The sequence below is a fragment of the Oryzias latipes genome, chromosome 17, assembly GCF_053564925.1.
Source record: "Oryzias latipes strain Hd-rR chromosome 17, Olatipes_Hd-rR_3.1".
NCBI classification, from domain to species: Eukaryota; Metazoa; Chordata; class Actinopteri; order Beloniformes; family Adrianichthyidae; genus Oryzias; species Oryzias latipes.
Window position 1 is genome coordinate 11,617,501 of NC_136253.1, and position 24,021 is coordinate 11,641,521.

The 24,021-nt window shown below is 41.6% G+C and overlaps 1 long non-coding RNA gene across 1 annotated transcript in view; it reads left to right on the forward strand.

The window, feature by feature from the left end:
- LOC144986681 (uncharacterized) overlaps nucleotides 1-24,021 on the forward strand; it is a 51,410-nt gene that overhangs the window by 22,577 nt on the left and 4,812 nt on the right. The window contains exons 2-7 of the long non-coding RNA XR_013650528.1: nucleotides 98-233; nucleotides 18,223-19,226; nucleotides 20,309-20,391; nucleotides 20,678-20,748; nucleotides 22,873-22,980; nucleotides 23,089-23,352. This is a non-coding gene — a long non-coding RNA (uncharacterized LOC144986681). The remainder of the gene's footprint in view (nucleotides 1-97; nucleotides 234-18,222; nucleotides 19,227-20,308; nucleotides 20,392-20,677; nucleotides 20,749-22,872; nucleotides 22,981-23,088; nucleotides 23,353-24,021) is intronic.

Below are 24,021 nucleotides of genomic sequence, written 5' to 3' on the forward strand. Positions count from 1 at the left end.
ATGCTGAAACACAGAAATCACCACCATGTGCTGGCCTTCTTCAACTTCATGACATGATTAAAGATCTGAGAAGATCTTTTTTTTTTTTTTTTCTCAGGATGATGGACGTCAGAAAGTCACAGCTCTGGGACGGATCATGTTGAGGGGAACGCAGCGGTTGGGGGCTGCTGCCAATAACGGACTGCGCTGGCATCACATCTGAGAGGCTGCCTGATGGGATGAGTCATCCAAAGGTTTTCTTCATCACTCTTCCTCCTCCTCCTCCTGCTGCCTCTGGCTCCTAATCCGTTTCGGTCAGAGTGCCGTCCCGCACGCTGCTGTTCCCAGCTGCAATATCTCCCCAACACCATTATTAAGGAATACATCAATAAGATGGAAAATAAAGCAACTAAAACATGATGTTTATGACTGATGCTCCTGTCAGAAAGTTTAACTGAGACTTTATCCTCATTTACTTCCTTTCAAACCAACAAAAAAAAGGTGTAAACAACCAAAAGACTAACAGACGCACACTTCTAACCCGGTGAAAAAACGAGATACAGCATCATAAATGGCTCCACCCCAAAGACCATGTTGCCATAGCAACTGTGCAAAGTTGGTCTATGCCTCGGGCAAAAATAAAAAAAGTTAAAGAAGTCAGAAAAATCCCAACATCTGTTTCACAGGTTGGGATCTGAAAAGAAAAAAAACGCAATTCCACCGTCCCAAGCCTGGTTATGCCTTGTGCTATCCTATGCACTTTAACGTTGGGAGTTGGGTCCTCTAGACCCACTAAACCAGGGGTGCTCACACTTTTTTGGCGTGTGAGCCACTTTTGAATCGACAATGTCTTGAAGATCTACCTATATATGTGTATATATATGTATAAAAAACGCCCCTCTCACCCTCCGCGGGTGATTTTCTCCTCTAAGCCCGGGTCCTCTACCAGAGGCCTGGGAGCTTGAGGGTCCTGTGCAGTATCTTAGCTGTTCCTAGCACTGCGCTTTTCTGGACTGAGAGGTCTGAGGTCTTTCCAGGTATCTGTTGTAGCCACTCCTCCAGCTTGGGGGTTACTGCCCCGAGTGCTCCAATTACCACAGGCACCACTGTCACCTTCACTTTCCAGGCTTTCGTGTTTTAACATCCGTGGTCTGTATCTCTTCCTTTGGCCATCTTATTATTCCTGCAGGGTATCTGATAACTGGAAGTGCGTAGCTGTTTATTGCCCGGGTCTTATTTTTACCATTGAGCTGGCTTCTCAGGACTTGCCTTACTCGTTGGAGGTATTTAGCTGTTGCAGCTTTCCTTGTTGCCTGCTCCAGGCTGCCATTTGCCTGCGGAATTCCAAGGTACTTGTAACTGTCCTCGATGTCTGCTATTGTTCCTTCTGGGAGTGAGACCCCTCCTGTGTGGACTACCTTGCCTCTATTTGTCACCATCCGGTTGCATTTCTCGAGCCCGAATGACATCCCAATGTCAGTACTGTGGATCCTGGTGGTGTGGATCAGGGAGTCAATGTCACGCTCGCTCTTAGCATATAGCTTGATGTCATCCATGTAGAGGAGGTGACTGATGTTGGCCCCATTTCTGAGTCCGTATCCATAGCCAGTCTTGGTGATTATTTGGCTGAGGGGGTTCAGACCTATGCAGAACAGCAGTGGGGACAGAGCATCACCTTGGTATATCCCACATTTGATGGACACTTGTGCAAATGGCTTCCCATTAGCTTCAAAGGTGGTTTTCCACAGCTTCATTGAGTTTCTTATGAAGGCTCTTAGAGTCCTGTTGATGTTGTACAGCTCCAAGCATTCAGTGATCCATGTGTGTGGCATTGAGTCATAGGCCTTCTTGTAATCAATCCAGGCTGTGCACAGGTTGGTGTGTCGTGACTTGCAGTCTTGAGCGACTGTTCTGTCCACCAGGAGTTGGTGTTTGGCTCCTCTGGAGTCTCTACCAATGCCCTTCTGTGTGTTACTCATGAATTGATCCATGTGCCTATTTATCTTGGTTGCAATGATGCCTGACATGAGCTTCGATGTTGTGGACAGACAGGTTATTGGCCGGTAGTTGGACGGGACTGCACCCTTTGATGGATCCTTCTGGATCAGGATCGTTCGCCCTTCCGTTAGCCATTCGGGGTGAGTCCAATCTCTTAGCAGCTGGTTCATTTGTGCTGCCAGGCGCTCGTGGAGTGCGGTGAGTTTCTTTAGCCAGTAGGCGTGTATCATGTCAGGGTCTGGTGCTGTCCAGTTCTTCATACCTGAGACTCTTTCTTGGATGTCTGCCACTGTGATGGTTACTGGAATCTGTTCAGGGAGGTTGCTATGTTCTTTTCTCAGAGAGACCAGCCACTGGGCATTGCTGTTATGTGCTGTCTGCTTCTCCCATATACTTTTCCAGTACTGTTCAGTTTCTAGCCTTGGTGGGTCTGCTCGGCTGTTTTGACCCTGCCACTGAGCGTACACTTTTGCAGGTTGAGTTGCGAAGAGCCTGTTTATTCGTCTGGCTTCATTGTCTCTTGTGTACCTCTTTAGGCGGCTGTTCGAGGCTAAGAGCCTTTGTTTGGCAGTTTCCAGTGCTTCAGGTATAGGCATCTGGCTGTATCTCTTAGGTACTTGCTTTTTCATTGTACCTCTTTGAGCCTCTGTCAGCTTACTCTCATCCTTCCGAGTTGCCTTGATTTTGGCCTCTAACCGTTGCTTCTGGATATATATATATATATATATATATATATATATATATATATATATATATATATATAAAGTACTATTAGTAAATGTTTGTTAGTTATGTTTATTAGTAACATTATTGTTTATGTACTGATGATTAAAAACTACACAGTAAGATTACACAAAAATAGTTTTGTATCAACAGATGAGGCGTTTTATTACAAAGACAGAAAGCAGCAACCATCGTATTTCATGCTCTGCTGTAAACCGTGCAATGGGGGGAGCATCATAGCTTTTATCAGGCGAGAACTGCGGAGCTGATAGCAGGAGGAGACTCGCGGGGCGGCTTCAATAAACACTCCGCTTGCGCGGAGCGGGAACTTGACGTGATTCGGGGCAGAGAGCAACTCTCTTATGACACAGAGTTCGCGCTCAGTGTTTTTAAACACGCCTGCAGCGACGTATGCATCAGAGGATGTCCGATTGGCCGTTCTGCATGTCAATCAAGTCCCGTACTTCTTGATGAGGATTTTGATTGGCTGGTGGATTTTTAAGAAGTACTTTTTTTTTTTTTTTTTTTATCTTCTCTGTCCCGCGATCTACCCTCATGTCCTTGAAGATTGACTGGTCGATCGCGATCGACGTAATGAGCACCCTTGCACTAGACAGTGCTCTGAACCTTTTTTCTTCAATGATTAGTGAACCTCACTGGTGTCCATGAATTACATGAAATCTTTCCACCATCCACTTTTGTCATGGTAGGGAGAACACATCAATGGTCATCTTGACCCCATAGGATAGCACAATGATTAAACATAGAGGGTTGTGTCAGGAAGGGCATCCAACGCAAAATCTTTGCCAAACCAAATATGCAAATCAGATGCATAAAGCTGATTTGCTTTGGCAACCCCTAAAGGGAAAAAGGAGAAAGGAAAAGAAGATTAATTACAGACAAATAGACACGTTATTGTTTTTTTAATAACATACCGTACTTTCCGGGTTATAGAGCGCACCCGATTACAAGCCGCACCCACTCATTTTCACGCATAAAGCTTGCTTCTTACATACATAAGCCGCGTCAGTCTACAAGCCGCATGCATTACGCAACGCCGTCAGCCCGACAAAGTACGTCCTGACTCCCAGATTGGGTGCAAATGTGGAAGGTGATAGCCTTGCGTCAGCTCATGAACATGAATACAACCACATCTGCCAAACAGCATGGATGTCACTTCTGTTCACAAGTTCCTCAGTTATGTTTTTTTAATTTTTTTTTCTACTTATTGACAATTGAGGTATCATATATAAAATTACAAACAGTAATCATATAATCAACATTACATCCCTCAGTTATGATGAGGAAATTTACCTCCGCGATTCCCCATTTCCCATGAGTCTTAGGGGCTAAAGGCGGGGCCAACGCCCGGGTCGCCACACTGTTGTACGTGTTTAAGAATGAGCAAGGAGCACCTGTAGATGGAGGAGCGAACGGGTACAGCTCTCCTTCCGCTTGTGTCGCGGCACCATTAGGGTAGTAACAGGGCTGGTTAAAAAAACACAATAGTAAAATAAAGCAGCGGCGACTGAAAAGCGCGCCTCAGCGCGATACGAGCGCCTGGCCAGGGCGGCTCCAGGGAGTAGCGCTTCGTCCCCATTGCGCCGGTGGACGAAGCGAATCGTGTCTGTGCGGAGAAATCGGACTTAATACTGTATGTTTTGTGGACGAGGGGAGGATGTGTTGTTACATGTGGGAGCCATCAGACTGCCATCGGTCCCGCAGCTCAATGTGAACGAGCAGCAGGAGAACATGTCTCCAGCTCACACGGAGGCTGTGGGTCGGTGTGAGCTTTTCAAAGTAAAATTCCGCTTAGTCCTTAGAAACTGTTAAAACGATCACGTAAATTTGTGTTTCCAGACGTGTCCCGTCAAAATAAAGGCTGATGTTATTCCCACATATTTACGTTCAGCCAAGCTGCAGATTGCAGCTTTTCCCGCATCGAGTCATGTTCATCCAGGCTAAATGTTGTTAGTGCATGTTAGCCTTCACCTAACCGTACTTCCGGCTTCGTTCTGCCAGAAAAAAGCACTGACCACACAAATTAAAAATAAAATGAGCGAACAGACGCTTCATAATAACCATAACATAGCAATAATAAACGTACGTTTAAAAGATCATCTCGTATATTACGGAGCTGCTAATAGATGGACTAGTGTCACTGTGACTCTGAGGTAAATTCACTCCTGAGCATGCGCTGTTCTCTCTGTCACGCAGCTGACCGGCTTTTCCAAACCCGTTGGTGATGGAGGATTTTTTCACGCTGCTTTTAACGATTGCTTTTAACTTGAAAGCTGCATCATATTGTAGTGGCGATCACGTGCACGTTGGGTCTAATGGCACCAAAGGATTCTGGGATGCGGCTGGGCATGCGGGTTTCTTTTTGTTGAACCATGACTGAAGTGTCTAAGACCTGAAGTGAGGTGCATGCTGTTTGGCTGCTGATAGGTGTGTTCAAAAAAAATGCCTTGTTGCTTGGAGTTGGATAAATCATCCAACCCGTGCTCTGAAACTGAAAATACATTCATGGCGGCCACCAAATATAACTGTACATTAGCTGCGTCACTGAATAAGCTGCGGGGCTGTGAGCGCAGGACAAAAGTAGCGGCTCATAGTCCGGAAATTACGGTAATATCATTTTTAATCTATAACTATTATTGATTTATTTTGTAAGGGATAATTCCAGACGAAGTACCCTTTTTTATAAATTAAAGGACGAGGTCTGATGACACTGGTCAGTAACATCTGCAAATTTCCTTCATTTCTGATGATGCACACCTCGTCGAGCATTACCCCGCTTATGCCATGGTCGCTTACGATAGAAATCTATAAAAATAATATTAATAGTGTAATCCTGTTATCACATATCAAAAAGCGGACTGTTTGATAGGTTCTGTAATCAAGAAGAACAAAGTCAGAACCAGAACCATAAATGCAGAGAAAGGACTTACAGTGTGTGGCGAGTCACACCTGTAACAGACTGCAACACGTGGAGATTTGGTTACACCCGTCAAGATGTGGAGGGAATCCGCTGCGTTCACACACCCTATGTGACATGCCGACTATGTTTTTCATCACATTATAAAGAAAAAAAGACACCACTTTTCGAATGCTCTCGGATGGTTTAGGTCACATACGAGGCGGGAGATCAATGACAGAAGAGAACAGAGCTTCTGTAGAGAATGGATTTCAGCTCATGTTACAGAGAAAGAGGCAGCCCGTCAGGCTATGATGGAACCCTAACCATCACACACAAAAATAGTACAGAATGGACAGTGGAGGCTTGTGTATGTGTAGCTGGGGTGGGTCATTCAATTGCCCCAAAAATCCCTAAAACAGTGAAAGCTTGAACCATAAGAGCTTATTTCCACCTGAAACCCAACTCAACCTCTGGTAGAGATGGATACCGTTTGGTACCGGTGCCGAAATTATACTTTTGGAACAGTAAGAAAAAAAAAAAACGAGTGATGAGCTTCAGCCATAAATCCAAAGACGAAGCGAGTAAAAGTTTAGCTGTACCTCACAGCAATAGATGTCAATTCTGATTGATAGGAGGGACATCTCTGTTTTCCTTGTCTGAGCTGGCGTCTAGCTCAAAACTGTGCGGCTGCAAAGGGAATCATGGGAAATAGGCAGAGGTTAACTTCCACGCCAACGGTCCTGGTCGCAACTCAGAGATGAATTTCTAATGAACTCCTGTTGCTTTGCAGAAAATATGTCTTGAAAAAATGACACAGCTTTTAAAATTTTGTCTATTAACATCATAATCATAATCAAAAGACCACTGGGAATGATTTAACAAAATATAAAAAGATGATTGGAATGGGACTTTAAGGGGAAATATAATTTTCCACAATAAAATGGGCCAAACATAAATTCTAATTTCTAATTTAAAAAGACAGTTTCAAATTATCTCTAGATATTTTACAGAGGATGATACTTTAAAAAAATAGTGCCGGTTTGTAAAAGTCGTTTCTGATTTGTGATAATTAAGACTAAATTATAATTGTTGTTGTTTTTTTTTAATAGAATACAGTATTTTTCACTGACTGACAAAAAGTTTATACATTGTTTATTTATAGTTTTTTTTATTTTAATATTTCATAAAATCCCTTACTGTTTTAATTTATTGACTACATTATAATCTTTTCAGGTAAAAATCCTTTTTACTTGTCACATTTATCTATTACTGGATCTATTCAATATTGTGGTTGACATTCAAAACTAAAGCAGTCTTTTTTGTTTCTATATCTGACACGCTGTTAAAGCGTAAGTTGTGTTGTCGTGCAAGCTGTTTTTTTTAGATCTAACAACAAATGAACACGCTTCCCTGAGCGATGTGACCTTATCTGTTTGTTTGTTTGTGTGTGAAGGGGAAGTCGGTTAATGAGCAGCTATTTCCTTTCCTCTTCAGGACAGAATGTCGTCTCAGCGGCGGCTGACACACATTAGACCGACGACAGCGACCATTAATGAGTCCTCACAATCCGGGCGGCCCTTGTGATGCTTGACTGCCTGCGTTGGTGTGTTTGCGCCAAAGAACTGCAGTCTGATTTCACGCAGCGCACAGCTCAGCACGCCATAGCGTCTTGTTTGGTCTTTAGGTGGCAGCTGCAGGAGATAAGAAACATTTGATGAAGCATTTAATGAGAGAAGAATGTGCATCTCTGCTCTCATAACAAACACTGGTGGTCTTTGGAAACTGTCAACACCATGTTAGCAAAAATTTAAAAAGAAATAACTGTGTCGAATTTTTGTTATTTCATCATACTTACAGAACAAATAGTCAATAATGTTTAACCCTTTAACACCAGAGCTTTAGTGTTGACAATCTTTCAACTGTCAGAACTCTTCAACCGTTTACGCAATCAACAAAATCCCAGCGGATTCGGTTTAAAAGAAGAGCAGGCTTGCGCTGAAATGCAACACTTAACAGTCGTGAAGTGTTTACGGAATCACTTTAAATCAGTTGACTCTGTCGCAGAGTTTGTTGGTATAACGTTGATTGCATAAACAGATGAAGAGTTAGAGTTACTCAAAGAGCGTGTGTTTTTTAGGTGTCATTTGTCACATCTTCAGTATCAAAGGGTTAACATTTAGCATCGATACAAAGCAACAAAACACCTTTTTCTGAATTATGTTGATAAATAAAGGGCCCCACCTTCTGCTCCTCATTTCCAAGCCAACCAGGAAGTACCAAATGTTGCAGTTCTTTAAGGGACCATTGTGTGTTTAAATGGACGACCTTAAGGAGAGTGAATCGACGATTTTATTAATCATAGGAGTGGAGGACATGATCGGCAGTGAGGTTCTCTTAAGGATCCCAAACATGGTTGCAGTATCTCCAACAGATAGATAGATAGATAGATAGATAGATAGATAGATAGATAGATAGATAGATAGATAGATAGATAGATAGATAGATAGATAGATAGATAGATAGATAGATAGATAGATAGATAGATAGATAGATAGATAGATAGATAGATAGATAGATAGATAGATAGATAGATAGATAGATAGATAGATAGATAGATAGATAGATAGATAGATAGATAGGCAAGGCAAGGCAAGGCAAGTTTTTTTGTATAGCACAATTCGTACACAAAGTAATTCAAGGTGCTTCACAAAACAGAAAAATGCATTAAAATCACAATACATCATTGAAATAATCAACGTAAAATTTACTTTAAAAGAAAAGAAAAAAATTGAAAAATGATTTAAAAATAAAGGAAGGAAAGGAAAGAAAAGTGCAGATAGGACCTTTCAGTCATATACACGGCTAAACAGAAATGTTTTAAGTCCAGATTTGAACATGAACACAGAAGAGGCCTGTCTTACGACTTCAGGGAGGCTGTTCCAGATTTTAGCTGCAGAATATTGAAACGCTGATTCCCCTTGTTTAGTTCTGACTCTGGGAATCAACAGGAGGCCGGCCCCTGAGGTCCTCAGAGTACGAGATGGTTCATATGGCACTAACATGTCAGAGATGTACTTTGGTGCTCGGCCATGGAGAGACTTGTACACAAGCAGAGCTGCTTTGAAGTCTATTCTTTGAGGTACAGGGAGCCAGTGCAAAGACCTGAGCACAGGACTAATGTGATCATACTTCCTGGTTCTGGTCAGGACTCGAGCAGCAGCATTCTGGATGTACTGAAGCTGTTTTACACCTCGTTTGGAGAGGCCGGTGAGCAGGCCGTTACAGTAGTCTAACCTACTGGAGACAAATGCATGAATAAGTATCTCCAGGTCTGGTTTTGACACTATGTTTTTGATTTTGGCAATGTTTTTCAGATGGTAAAATGCCGCTGATGTTACTGACTTGATATGGCTGTTAAAGTTCAGGTCAGAGTCCATGATTACCCCTAGGTTTCTGACTTGATTTGAGGGTTTAAGAGACAGAGAATGAAGGTAGCTACTGACTCTTTTTCCCTTTGTTTCTGTGGGCCAAAAATAATAACTTCGGTCTTGTTTGAGTTTAGCTGGAGAAAGTTGTTCTGCATCCACGCACTGATCTGTTGGAGGCAGTGGCTGAGTGAATCCACCGGCCCATATTCACCTGTTGTCAGTGACACATAGATCTGAGTATCATCTGCATAGTTGTGATAAGATATGTTATTACTGTGTATTAACTGCCCTAGTGGGAGCATGTAGAGGTTGAACAGAAGGGGTCCCAGGATCGATCCCTGGGGCACACCACAAGTCAAGGCCATGTAGTCTGAGACACAACTCCCTATTTCAACAAAATATTTCCTGTCTTCTAGATAAGACTTGAGCCAACTTAGGGCAGATCTAGAGATGCCAACCCAGTCTTGGAGTCTGTGCAAAATGATCCCATGATCAACAGTATCAAAGGCAGCACTCAGGTCTAGCAGGATTAAGACAGTGACTTTGCCATCATCAGTGTTCAGGCGGATGTCGTTGGTTACCTTGATAAGAGCAGTTTCTGTGCTATGATGGGGTCTAAAACCTGACTGGAAAACATCAAATGAATTGTTTAATAAGAGAAAATCAGTGAGCTGTTGGTAGACAACTTTTTCAAGGACCTTTCCTAAAAATGGCAGATTAGAGATAGGTCTGTAATTATTCAGTACAGTGGGATCAAGACCGTTTTTCTTCAGGAGAGGTTTAATGACTGCAGTTTTTAAGGCCTCTGGAAATATTCCAGATTGAAGAGACATGTTAACTATTTGAGTAATTGATGGCAACACACTGTTCAGGACAGACTTTAGAAATCTAGTGGGTAACACATCAAGGCAGAGTGTAGACAAGCTCAGAAGGGTGATGGTCTCTTGGACAGTTTGGTCAGTGACAGGTATAAAGTGAGTCAGCTTAGAGTGAGTAGGTGGCCGTTCGATAGTTATATGTGTTGTGGAGTTGATGGATTTTTTAATGCCCTGAACCTTGTCATTAAAAAATACAGCAAACTCATTACATTTAGGTGTGCAAACCAATTCTATTGGTAGCTGGGTTGGAGGGTTAGTTAATCTGTTTACTGTTGTGAACAGGACACGAGAGTTGCTGCTGCAACTTCCAATGATTTCAGAGAAGTACCTTTCCCTTGTTCTGCATAAGATCTGGTTGTAAGCGTACAACTCCCCCTTATACATTTCATAATGAACCTGGAGTTTTGACTGGCGCCACTGTCGTTCAGCTCTGCGGCACTGTTGTTTCTGATAGATAGATAGATAGATAGATAGATAGATAGATAGATAGATAGATAGATAGATAGATAGATAGATAGATAGATAGATAGATAGATAGATAGATAGATAGATAGATAGATAGATAGATAGATAGATAGATAGATAGATAGATAGATAGATAGATAGATAGATAGATAGATAGATAGATAGATAGATAGATAGATAGATAGATGACTTTATTAATCCCACAATGGATAAATTTCATTTATCTGTGGCAGCAACACGACATTCAGAAATAATCTATATAATATAACATCAATAAAGGACATCACAAATTACATTTATATTAGATAATTAAAAATATTACTAAAATTATTATGAAAAATTATTATCAAAAATGAGATTCTTATTAAATAAAGAAATAAATATTAAATAAATACAGCTGCAAAAGTGTAAAAAACATGCGGTCTGCAAAACATGTAAACTGTAAAAAAAAAAAAAAAAAAAAAAAAAACATTACAAATTTTTTCAAAATACAGAAATAACTAATGAAGTTCACACCAAAAACAAAAACAAACAACTGTTCGGGAACAAAAAACAATTTAAAATTGAAAAACAACAACTACAACAAAAGTAAATGGCTCAATGACTAAACAGAAAAAACACCCCTGGGACCGTGGAGTGTCACTTTGACACGGTGTTGTACAGTCTGACGGCTGTGGGGAGGAATGACCTGCGGTAGCGCTCCTTCTTACACTGAGGGTGCAACAGTCTTGTGCTGAAGACGGGTCAGCGCCTCTACAGTTTTGTGCAGGGGGTGGGAGGGGTTATCCATGATGGATGTCAGCTTAGCTAACATCCTCCTGTCCGCCACCTCCTCGATGGACTCAAGTGTGCAGCCCAGGACAGAGCCGGCCTTCCTAACCAGTTTGTTTAGCCTCTTCAAGTCTCTGCCTGCACTGACCCCCGCCCAGCACACAACTCCATAAAGGACCACTGAGGCCACCACAGTGTCGTAAAAGGTCCTCAGCAGCTGTCTGCACACGCCAAAGGACCTCAGTCTCCTCAGCAGGTGAAGGCGACTCTGGCCCCTTCTGTACAGAGCATCCGTGTTGTTGGACCAGTCCAGTCTGTTTTTCAGGTGAACACCCAGGTATTTAAATGTGTCCACGACCTCAATGTCTGAACCCTGGATGTTCACCGGTGACTGTGATGGTGAGGACCTCTTGAAGTCCAGTATCAGCTCCTTTGTCTTGCTGGTGTTAAGCAGCAGGTGGTTAACTTCACACCAGCTAACAAAGTCAGTGATGACCCCCCTGTACTCCTGCTCATCCCCCCCTGATACACAGCCCACAATGGCACTGTCATCTGAGAACTTCTGCAGATGACAGTGGTGGGAGTCGTAGGTGAAGTCTGATGTGTACAGGGTAAACAGGAATGGGGAGAGCACAGTCCCTTGAGGTGCCCCCGTGCTGCAGACCACCACATCAGACACACAGTCACGCAGCCTCACAAACTGTGGCCTGTCTGTGAGGTAGTTGATGGTCCAAGCAACCAGATGTTGGTCCACACCTGCAACCTCCAGCTTCCTCCTCAGCAGTGATGGCTGAATTGTGTTGAAAGCACTGGAGAAATCAAAAAACATGACTCTCACAGTGCTCCCAGGGGCCTCCAGGTGAGACAGGGCCTGATGCTGCAGGATGATGGCGTCATCCACCCCGATGCCTGGTCGATATGCAAACTGCAGCGGGTCCAGTGCTGAGCTCACCTGAGTGCGGAGATGGCTGAGGATGATCCTCTCCATAGCCTTCATCAGGTGGGAAGTCAAGGCGACAGGTCTGAAGTGGTTCGGTTCCGTAGGACGAGGTACCTTTGGAAGGACGAGGTACCTTTGGAACCGGAACCAGGCAGGAAGTCTTCCAGAGGACTGGTACCTTCTCCAGTCTGAGGCTCATATTAAATATGAACAGCATCACCACACAGAGCTGGTCTGCACACTCCCTGAGGAGCCTGGAACAACGTGGGTGTTCCAGCGTGAGAAGCAACGTGGGTCAGAGAACAACGGGTGGAGAAGACAGTGGTGCCTAAAGAAAGAGGATCCACTGAACCTGAGACTCAAGGGATAATGCAGGAAAGGGTCAAACCTGGGATGTGCACACAACAGGGGTGTGAAATCCAAAAACAGTCAATGGCAGTTTGTAATGTGAAAATAGTCAAAAAATAATTCACATGGAAAACTTGAAGACAAGCGAGAAGATGCAAACAGTGTCAACGTGACGACAACATATCTGACAGAAAAAGAAAAATATTTTGATGATAATAAAATAGAGGATAACAAGCCAGTGACAAAAACAGGTAAAGCCTTACTCACAACTGCCCCTACATGGGTGGATACTAGCTGTTTTGGGGGGGGAAACTGGCAAACCTGTATGGGGCACACAGTAAATGTCAAGGTCATAGACCGCTCAGCGAGTCTGTAGAGTGAAAATATTTATGCACAGTTTTTTATGGGCTTACTGCAAGCAACAGATCTAGGCAACTGTAAGAATCAGTAAGGGGCCAGTACTTGCACTTTTCTAATGACTAGAGTAGCAAAAGGGCACTGTACGACAACAAAAGGTTGTGTAACTTCGATTAGCATTAAAAATACTTCGCAATACAATTACCACGCTCGCGGTAATAGTAAGTTTCTTTTCATAACATCCCTCGAGGTGTTCATACAAGCCACAAGGTAAGACACACCTCCACTCCCCTTCAGATACGACCGCTTCGGTCTATGACCCTTCATGGGCCCAGACAACCCGAAAACCCTCAGAACCATGCTGCAGACTGTAACTACATAATTTGAAAAGATTTTTATTTCTACAGTTATGCCCCTTATCCTAAGTAAAATCTGATTTTGCGTTGCAATGAACAGTGTGTCTCTCCAGAACCAAATGGTCTAAGGCCCCATTCTGGTATGGATCTGCTTCTCAAAGCGCTGCATATTCTAGACTTTCAGCTGCTGTGACTCTCTGCGATGCAATGTGTAATGAGTTGCTGTTGATGGTGTCTCACTCTGTGATTAAACTGACAGTTGGGATGTTGCAGACTGTCAGAGAACTGCTATCAAAACTGTAAACTGGCTGCCATAATGAACGGCTGGTCACACAATTTATGCCAGAGCAGCTGATAGAGGACAAAATAAAATGCCTCCTGTTTCTGCAAGAAAAAAAGGGAAAAGAAAACTTCAATTAAAGCTGACCAAATGTGTCCAGTCTAAATACATCCTAAAATGCCAAAGTTGGAATTTGACCCAGCTAAAACCAATGATAATAAAGGCTATTTCAAGAATCCTAAACAATACTAAAGCAACTGGTGTTTTTTTACAGTGAAACTTGACATTTTATAAAATCCTGGTCCTTATATGTGAATTTCATCAGTCTATTTTCCTTCTTTTCTATTTGCAAAACTTAATTTGCCATGATAGTAAAACTTTATGGCTGTACTACATTTTGTGTGCAAAAACTGTATCCTCTGTGTTTGCTTTAACTTGTCTGTTGTTTGTCCAGTGTGGTGACTGTTTGTGTTTTTGTAAGAGGGTTTCTTGGGTCGGTGAGGACTCGCAAAATTTCAGTAAAGTAATGCAGATCAGCCGACCGTGCTTTAATACAGCTTTAATCGGCCTCTAATGGATTAAATCAGGACGTGTCCGCCTCACTGCCTCATCACCTGCTTTCATTTCCTGCATGAAGAGACGCTGTCATGTCAAACGGCGCTTTCAAAATCTGAACACCATATTCTTTTAAGAGTCTCATTAGTTGAAATGCCTGTCAACCTATTTTTTTTATTTTTAGATATTTCTAATTCACTTCGCCTTAGAAAATCTGTTTTTAAATGTTAAATCAGACCACTTAATCTGACATTTTTTTCAGAATATTATTTAGACCTGTTATATAATTTGTGGGACTTTTAAGATAAAACAATATTGGGTGAGATGCTGGACTTTTGAAAGATAGTATTTGGGATTGAAATCGTCCTCTGGACAGTATTGAACACCAATGCCATCTGGGTCATCATCTGATTTCACCTGCTTGAATCTAAGCCACCTTTGTTGGAGGAATTCTTTAAGCAGATTAATTCTTTTAGAGCTAAATGGTAGGCTATAGGTGTTTTTTTTAACTACAAACTCATAAATTGCTCAGAAATTGAACATTAATTCAGAATGCTGTACACATGAGTTTCAGAATTAGCCTGAAAATTATTCATTCGTTATTTCAGGTGTGTTTACATACACCAAAGTCCTATTTTAATAATCTTTTGATCTATTCTAAGTGTTCCCAGTGAACTTTTAATTATGGATATGCCATTTTAAGCCAAACCCCCCCAAAAACTGTGATGTGTCATGGTGCAGGGTGGCTCGAGAGCCGGTTGGACCCAGACGCAGAGGCGGAGGCATGAGGATCAGAGTCTAGAGGGTTTAATGAACAAACAAAAGGCGCTGCAGAGCAGGATGACAAAACTGAACAAAACTCACTGTGGCGTGGAACAAGAAACGAGGAACATGGCATGACAAGGACAACCAGGACAGGAATAACTAATGGACCAACACTGGAGGAAGGCAGAGACCAGACTTATATACAGACAGGGCAGACAAGACACAGGTGGACACGATCAGGGCTGATGGGGACCAAAGGAAGTAAAACTCAAGAAAACAGACAAGACAGGAGACTTTCAAAATAAAACAGGAAACAGAAACAAGACAGAACAAGGACCAAAAACAAGACAAGTTCAAATCATGACATGATGTTTTCTATGGCCAAGTTTTTGCATAGCAGCAGGAGTTCATAAAAAATTCACCTCTAAGATGTGAGCAGGAAGGTTGGTATGGAACAACCCCCCCTCCTCCCCCTGCCCATTGCTGAGAGCTCTCTGTTTACACTCTCTTCCCCCAACTTTAAGCCCCTCACACCCCAAATTAACATTAGCTGTGCAACAAAAAAATCGAGCAACATTTAAGCCATCCACCCGGATGCTAAATAGGACAAGGAAAACACAGACGTACATGAATCTAGACGTCTAGAAGTAGATGAACCAGAATGGGGCGGAGCAGGGAGCCTGTGGCCTGCCAACCGTCATAATTTATACTCGTCTGCCCCTGATTTATTATTTGAGTAAAGAAATACTCTAAAAATACAGTTTTAAGATAAACTTTCTTTAAATATGTTTTGCATCATCACAAAAAGTGCCACAATAACATGTTAAAAACACCAAAAATGTGATTTTCATTGGAGAGGGTCTTTAAAGTAACTTACAGTCCTGGGGAAGCAGGTATGTGACGTTGGTATCAGTAACTTTCAGTACCCATCTGTACATACTGGCAGGCTGAAACCACAACAGGAACTCATTATGTGGAACATTGAGAGTTAAAAAAAAGGAAACAAAGATTGGATGATTCAATATTCAAAGCATCAACTGTTACTGTGTCATCACCACCTCTGATGTTTGGTTTTAAAGAGTGAATGAATCTTGAAGAATCTTCAGCCTGAGCCTCAAGCTGAGGATGGAACTACAAAGTACATCTGCCACAACTGTTATGCTACGATCATACCAAGCATGTCTTCATGGACATTGCTTTGTGCAGTGATGCACAGTCATGGTGAAATAGGAAGGAGCCCAATCCAAACTGTTTCCACAAGCATGGAATTGTCCAAAATGTTTTGGTATCCTGAAACTGTCCCACACTGGAATTCACTGAGCCCCTGAGTGCGGCTCATTCTTTTACTAATGTTTGAAAAAACAGTCTGCATGCCTGAGTTCTTGATTTTATACACGTGTGGCCAGACCAATGATTTGGACACCTGATTCTGACTTTTTGGATGGGTGACTGAATACTTTTGGTAAAATAGTATAAATGATGGAAGAATAAAAGGTGGAATTGGAAAACAAGTTTAACCTCTTTGGACCTGAGTTTCTGTTTGATATGCCTTTGTTTTACTTTTCACTGTTTTTCAGGCTTTGATAGCAGAATTAACTGCTGTGGTGATATCCACCGATGTGTAAAGTCCACGCACATGGACACCAGGTCTGAAGAAGTTAAGAGAAAGAATTGTAAAACTGTTGAACGTAGGTTAAACTGTTATCAGAAGCCATAAAGGTTGGTCTAAAATGTGTTTTTCCTGCAAGATTTTCTCCTATCTCTCATAAAACTCAAAAATCATTGGTCTTATTTGTTCTCTATTTATGAAGACCCTCTTTATGTTTTATTTATTTATTTTTTTTCTTTGTGTGTTCTAATGCTTTACACATCTCCTACTCGTGATCCCTGGAGAGTTTCTTTTGATATATCACACATGTTGTGCTGCCATTTTATTTTCTTAATTTTAGTGATTCATTACTATTATTGTAAGTCTTTGGTGTATATTAGGCTTAGTGATGGGATGTGTATTGCCTTTCTGTTTGTTTTTTTGCTTTTGTTCTAGGTTTCAATGGGGGGGAGGGAAAAAAAAAAAAAAAAAGTGTAATCATTGTTGTTATCATGTGTTTACTATTGCTGCTCTAAAATCCAATAAAAACAATTTTGAAAAAAAAAAAAAAAAATCATTGGTCTGTAAAGCAGTTGAGTAAAATAAAAACAGAATTAAAGTGTAAAATAGCCATGATTTATTAATTAATATCAAGTTAATTAAATGTGTTGCCTTCTACTTACTGTTTGCATTGCCTTTTGTTAATTAATTCATTCTTATGAATTAGTTAACACAAGCCTCTCTTTTTAAGACCTATTTGCAAAAAGTCCATGTTTTTGATTATTTTAGCAAGTAAAATGTGTAAATACAAAAAAATGAAAAAATAGGTTTATGAGCCTTTTTTGTGTTGAAACTTTGGACTAAAACACCTAAACTACAAACACTTTAGAGCTTCTGTAGGGGATTGAGGATGCTGCCGGTGTGGTTAGTATGATTTATTTAGTTTATTTCTGGCTGGATGACTCAGACCTCAGTTAAAAATGAGAGATTTGAACTGTATAAAAAAAGAAAAGCTGTGTTTATAAAAGCTGCTGGTTTCTGTTCAAGTGATTGATGTACGCTCATTTCTCCATGTTTCAAACTTCATAAACACTATAGATCATTATATCCATTAAATTCCCAGTGACTGAAGAAAAAAAACCACAGAAACAGACTTTTTTTTTCTTTTCTTGCAGCATTGAGCTGAATCACAATGAGAGGCTCAGGTGAGATTCGCTTGTGTGCAGAAGGAGTGGGGAAGGAGCAGTAAACTGTCTAGACGTACGGCTACAAAAATAGAAGATGAGTCGGTGTATCTCTGTCCAGATATCACTGAGACAGCGGCACCAGGGATTCATCGCGCTCATGGGGCTTTATGGCAGCAGTCAGCTGCACAGTTCACACAGACTCCCACTGGGATCAAGACGCTTGTTTGCGTCATTCACCAGAGAAGGTGAACTTAACTCTGTGACAGGGTTCTTCCTCATAGTGAAAACTAAACAAAATAAAATGACCAACTCAGAAATTTGGGGGAAGAAACAATTGGATGTACAGTTATGGTCCCAAACAAACTGATAGATCGCACCAAACATTACTTACTGGCTTAGCCCCTCCCACAAACAGAGAATTAACCAAACATTTCTATAAAACATTTTCCTGCCTTAACCTTAGGAATTCTTAAACATAACTCAAAAAGTAGAAGTATTTAAACATTATTTTAACTTATTAAATACAGAAATAAGTTTGAAACAGAGTCATTTTGATAGGACAAAAAGAAAACAACTAACAATTCTGACATATGATGTCACTTCCTGCTTCGAGTTGTAGATGGATATATGTATTGTGGCGATCTGACAGTTTGCATATCGCCCTGATAAAAATCCCCTGTGCAGGTCAGAGAGGAGAGGCGTGCCCTCTAATCAGAGTGCCATCAGCTGTGGAAAAAGGGGACATTAAAAGACAGACGCAGAGGATCTTGGAGGTGAGGAGTCAGAGAGAGGAGGAAGCTGAAAGAGGTTCTAACGCTCAACCCTGCATGCTTCCACAACCTGAAAGACTGACATCTTCTCAGAGGAAACCTGATCAAATGCAGCAGAACCATTTCCAGACAGTTTATTGCACCGGGCCTCATCCTGCACTACCATTATCCACAAGACATCTGCTTAAAACCTGGATTAAGGTTGGAACACAACAAAACCGGACCAAGAAACCACAATTCTTCAAGCAAAACATGGAACTGATCCTGTAAAACAAAGACGGTTGGATATGGAGTTATTTCAGTCTCAATAATCAGAAATGCACACAACCGGTTTCACAAATACACACGCTCCGATTCACAAATGTCATTTTATGCAAACGTGAAAAATAAATTCGGAAATACACACCCTGTGTTTCACAAACACACACATTGTGTTTCACAAATGCACACTAAATGTTTTACAAATGCACAATGAGTGTTTCTCACAAATGTGCACACTGTTTTTCACAAAAACATTTTAGAAATTCACAATAAATGTATCAGAAATGCACAGTAGGTGCTTCACAAACGTGATTTTTAGGTACACATGTGATGTGAACTCACAGATCATTCGAATTGCAGAATGTGCATTCAAAATCCCGTTCTCGTTTGTGAATCTCCCCGTGTGTGTGAGAGATTTTTCTACGGTGAATATTGAGACTCATCTGACGGAGCGGGTCGACTAATCTCACCATTGGCTAGTGAATCTGTCAATCAAACTCATTGCAAAGCAGGCGGGTTCGCTTTTAGCCAATCGAATGGCCCCTTACACTCTTCACTCTCAACTGACGAGGGAGGGAGCTGTTCAGCACAGCAGTTGGGAGGACGCGGGCGGCAAACATGGCGGAGAGGTCTTCCGAACGGGATCAGTCTCAGCCCGTAAGTAATGTTATTGAATACTAAGTTGAAGCGTTCTCCTTAGCCAAGTGACATGTGTGAATGCTTTATAAACATTTCAGCCGAGTCGTTTGCAGAGTACCCCCACCGCTAATTAGCTTAGCCTGTGCGGTCATATTTTTTTTATGAAAGCGGGGGAGGACTTATGATGGTTTTGTCAAGTTTTATACATGGCATACCAGCTCTTCACACAACACGAGTAACTACAACCAACCAGGGGCCTCGAAACTAGCCGGCTTTCGACTCAAGTTGTGTCTCCCTTTGTGAGTGAACTTCAAGCCGGTGTCGGTTCAAGCTAGCGCCTGTAGCCAATGATCTGTAGGTTCTACCATGATTCAGATAGAACTAAGGGGAAAAGAATGCCGGATTTACAGCAGCAAAGAAAGTTTAATAAAAAATATTGATTTAGAGACGGGGATTTGTTTAAACACTGATGCTATGCTATGCTAACTAGGTAGTTGTCCCGTGTGCTGCCTTTATGTAAACGCGATCCGGGTTAAAGTTAGAAGTTAGACACAGTCTTTTCACAACCCAGACTTTAAGACGGGGTGGATATGTGCAACAAAGTTAATTCATATGACATTCATGAAAACGGCATTTTTTAAATATAACAGACATGAATCCACTGTTGAATGAAAGAAGCCTCATTAAGTTTCTAACGTTAGAACCCGTATTCATTGTGATGACCAGCCCTGTGAGATTGTGTCAGAGTGACAGCCACTAAAATCCCCGTATCTTTACTTCCAATGACGTAATGACAAAAATCCCAAACATTATGTTTTTAGGCTGTATTGTAGTCGATAAGTAGTCACAGCAAGGGTGGATGGGAGAAATATGCTGTGATTAGAGTAGAAGTTACTGTAAGTATTACACACAGGCTTCCTGTGATCAGTGTCTTGTCTCTAATTTTTTATTTTTAAAGCTGTTCTTTACTACAAGCTCAAGTTATCATAGCAAGAGTGTTTTAAAAAAATCCCCTTTCAAATATTGGAAAATGATGTAATTTAATCTCAGACAGCTAAATTATCTAATCCATGTTTGTCCTGTTTTTATTTATTATCTAGGAATTACTGAAGCGTGACAGCGTGACAATCTTTTGTTCCTCGTGCCATCAGGCAATACAACTCTCTGGCAGGGCATCTTACAAGTAATTTCTTTTAATTTTCCCCACTGATTTTCCAATTATTTACCTTTTTTATCAATCTTTTTATTTTGTGATATTTCTATTTGTAATGCATGTGTGTTTATGTGTTTTTTTAAGATGGGCATTTTTAAAAAAATTTCCTCAGGGATTATTAAATACCCTTCTATTCTATTCTATTTCATATTTTATCATCCTATTGTATTACTGTTTTACCTATCAAATGGGAATTTAGCATTTTTTCCCCTGTAAATATCTGTCAGTTGAAAGTATTTGTACTTGTATTCCATAGATCTTGTACCTGAAGATAGCAGACAACTGTGCAGACACCCACTTGGCCTTCTTCAGTGACGCTGTGAACGTGTATGGCTTACCTCTGTTATTCATAAAGAAATATTTTATTCACATATCAGGCAGTATAAGTACCGTAATTTCCGGACTACAAGCCGCTACTTTTTTCCTGCGCTTACAGCCCTGCGGCTTATTCAGTGACGCGGCTAATTTATGGATTTAATTAGCGGCAGCCATGTACGTACTTTTCGAACTCAGTGAAAAGTTTGAATTCTTTATCTAACACCAAGCACAAGGCATTTATATTCAACACACCTCTAAGCAGCCAAACAGCATGGAGTTGACTTCAGGTCTTAGACACTTCAGTCATGGTTCAACAAAATGAAACACGCATGCCCGGCCGCATCCCAGAATCCTTTGGTGCCATTAGACCCAACGTGCACCAGATCGCCGCTACATTATGATGAAGCTTTCAAGTTAAAAGCAATCGTTAAAAGCAGCGTAAAAAAGTCCACCGTCACCAACGGGTTTGGAAAAGCCGGTTTGCTGCGTGACGGAGAGAACAGCGCATGGAGTGAATTTACACTCCATTTACGGTTTCTAAGGAAACCGTAAAAGCGGAATTTTGCTTTGAAAAACTCACAGCCTCCGTGTGAGCTGGAGACATCTTCTCCTGCTGATTGAGCTGCGGGGCCGATGGCAGTCTGAAGGCTCCCACACGTAACAACGCACCCGCCCCTCATACACAAAACGTACAGTATTAAGTCCGATTGCTTTGCACAGAAACGATTTGCTCCGTCCACCGGCGCAACGGGGACGAAGTGCTCCTCCCTGAAGCTGCCCTGGCCAGAGGTGTCGGAGTAGATAGGAAGGGGAGACAAGGAGTGCACGGGGGGGGAGCGGAGCGCGGAGGCGTCTGCGGAGTGCAGAGGCTTCTGAATTCTGACGCACGCGCCGCACTGAGGCGCGCGCTTTTCAGTCGCCGCTGCTGTATTTTACCAGTGTGTTTTTTAACCAGTCCTGTTACTCCCATAACGCTGCCGCGACACAAGCGGAAGGAGAGCTTTTCCCGTTCACCCCTCCATGTACTGCTGATACTTGCTCATTCTTAAACACGTACAACAGAATGGCGAGCCGGGCATTGGCCCCGCCTTTAGCCCCTAAGACTCATGGGAAATGTGGAATCGCGGATGTAAATTTCCTCATCATAACTGAGGGATGTAATGTTGATTATATGGTTACTGTTTGTAATTTTATGTATGATACCTAGATTGTCAATAAGTAAAAAAAAAATGAAATAAAAACACCATAACTGAGGAACTTGTGAACAGAATATAGGTCCATGCTGTTTGACAGATGTCTATACACTCAAATACATGAGCCAGAGGCAAAGCTGGCACCACCCACAATGTGCTAATGAATTGCACTCACTCTGGGATACTGGCCGTGATCTGTCAGGATGACAATATCGGCTATCACATGCGCGGCTTGTACTCTGACGTGGCTTGTGTATGCATAAAACTACCGTAAATTCCGGACTACAAAGCGCACCCGATTACAAGCCGCACCCACCCATATTCACGTGTTTGACTGCTTTTATACATGAAGTGTCTAAGACCTGAAGTCAACTCCATGCTGTTTGGCTGCTAAGAGGTGTGTTGAATAAAAATGCCTCGTGCTTGGTGTTAGAAAGAGAATTCAAACTATTCACTGTGTTCGTAAGTACGTACATGGCGGCCGCCAATTAAATCCATAAATTAGCCGCATCACTGAATAAGCCGCAAGGCTGTAAGCGCAGGAAAAAAGTAGCGGCTTGTAGTCCGGAAATTACGGTAATTGAACACGTGAAAATGCGTGGGTGCGGCTTGTAATCGGGTGCGCTTTGTAGTCCGGAATTTACGGTACTTGGTTATTTGTACAAAAATAAAATAACTTTTTTTAGACTCCTCTCTGAAAACAAAGGCAACTCTAAAACTCTTTCCCCTCATGAATAACATTTTACCCCCCCTTAATAGTCTCTCTCACCTCAATGTTTCCCCCAGTGATACATGTAACCCACTCCTGCAATTTATCTAACCTAGAAATTCTACTTATTGGCATCATACATAAGAACATTACATTTTAAATTGATGTGTACCGTATTGGCGATGCATTTGTAATTATGTGTTTGAGACATGATTTTCATGTTATTGTCAGGGTGAGAGGAGATCCCGGAGAAAATGTGGGCATAGCCGAGTTAATGCTCACATACGTAGAACTGACACAAACAGCTTCATTGCAGGAAAAGTGTACACACAATCAACGGTGAGTTGAACCTAGTTTTTGACGCTTTAATATATACATAAAAGTGAATGGTGTATTAAAAATAAATCTGACAATATAATATTTCTTTTTGCTTTTTTCCAAATACAGGATTGAGCTCCTCTGGTGTGATGTCTTTGTGAGTGTTACTGGTTTATATTACAACATCCTGCTCTCTCCTGAGGACCAAGACTTGCTCAATATCAGTAACATCACGTATTCTGCTGCCACTATATTTTCCTACCACGCATTCAGGCCAGTTTGGATGTCTTTAGTGACGCGTGGGACAGCCATCCAATCAGGACGGAGCAAAGCATGACACCAAATCAGCTGTGGCAGTTGGGCTTGACCCACAACCCTGTTTCTGATCCCCGGGTAAGTGCTTTATTTCAGTGTTTTTTAACCTTTGTTCACTTGTTCCACGGTCTGACACCGGAATCTGTGGAAAGCTACACCGCTAAAGACGAGCTTTAGCTGGTATTTTTGTTAGAACTGAGAGACTTTACCAGCAGAATTAAGAACAAGGAAGTGAAGACTTTAACTACTTCTGGTTGGTCAGACTGATGACATGTGATCAAGCCTTCAAGAATGATTGGCGGAGACAGTTAAAGGGGCGGGACTTTTCCTTACACAGTTATAGCTGCAGCTAAATCGCGGTACCGTCAACCTTATCAAAATGTATTTTATAGAATTAAATAAACACAAAGAAAAAGTCATTTTAAGATCTTTCATATTCCTAACTTCTCAGTGTTTTATCAGTGCCTGTTTGCATGAAGAGCTGATTTCCTGGAGATAGGAAATGTTTTTAGATCGGTGAAGTAGGGCAATTCCCCACGGCACACTTGACCATCTCCCACGGCACACTAGTGTGCCGCGGCACACACACTGGTTGAAAAACACTGCTTTATTTAATCTCACTGTACTGGACAACTGATTTGTGTGCAGTTCGACTAAAGTGGAAAGTATCAAGAACAGTATGATGAAATCACAATGACTACAAGGAATTTTCATCAAAAATGAATGAAAAGTATTATTGTTGTGTGG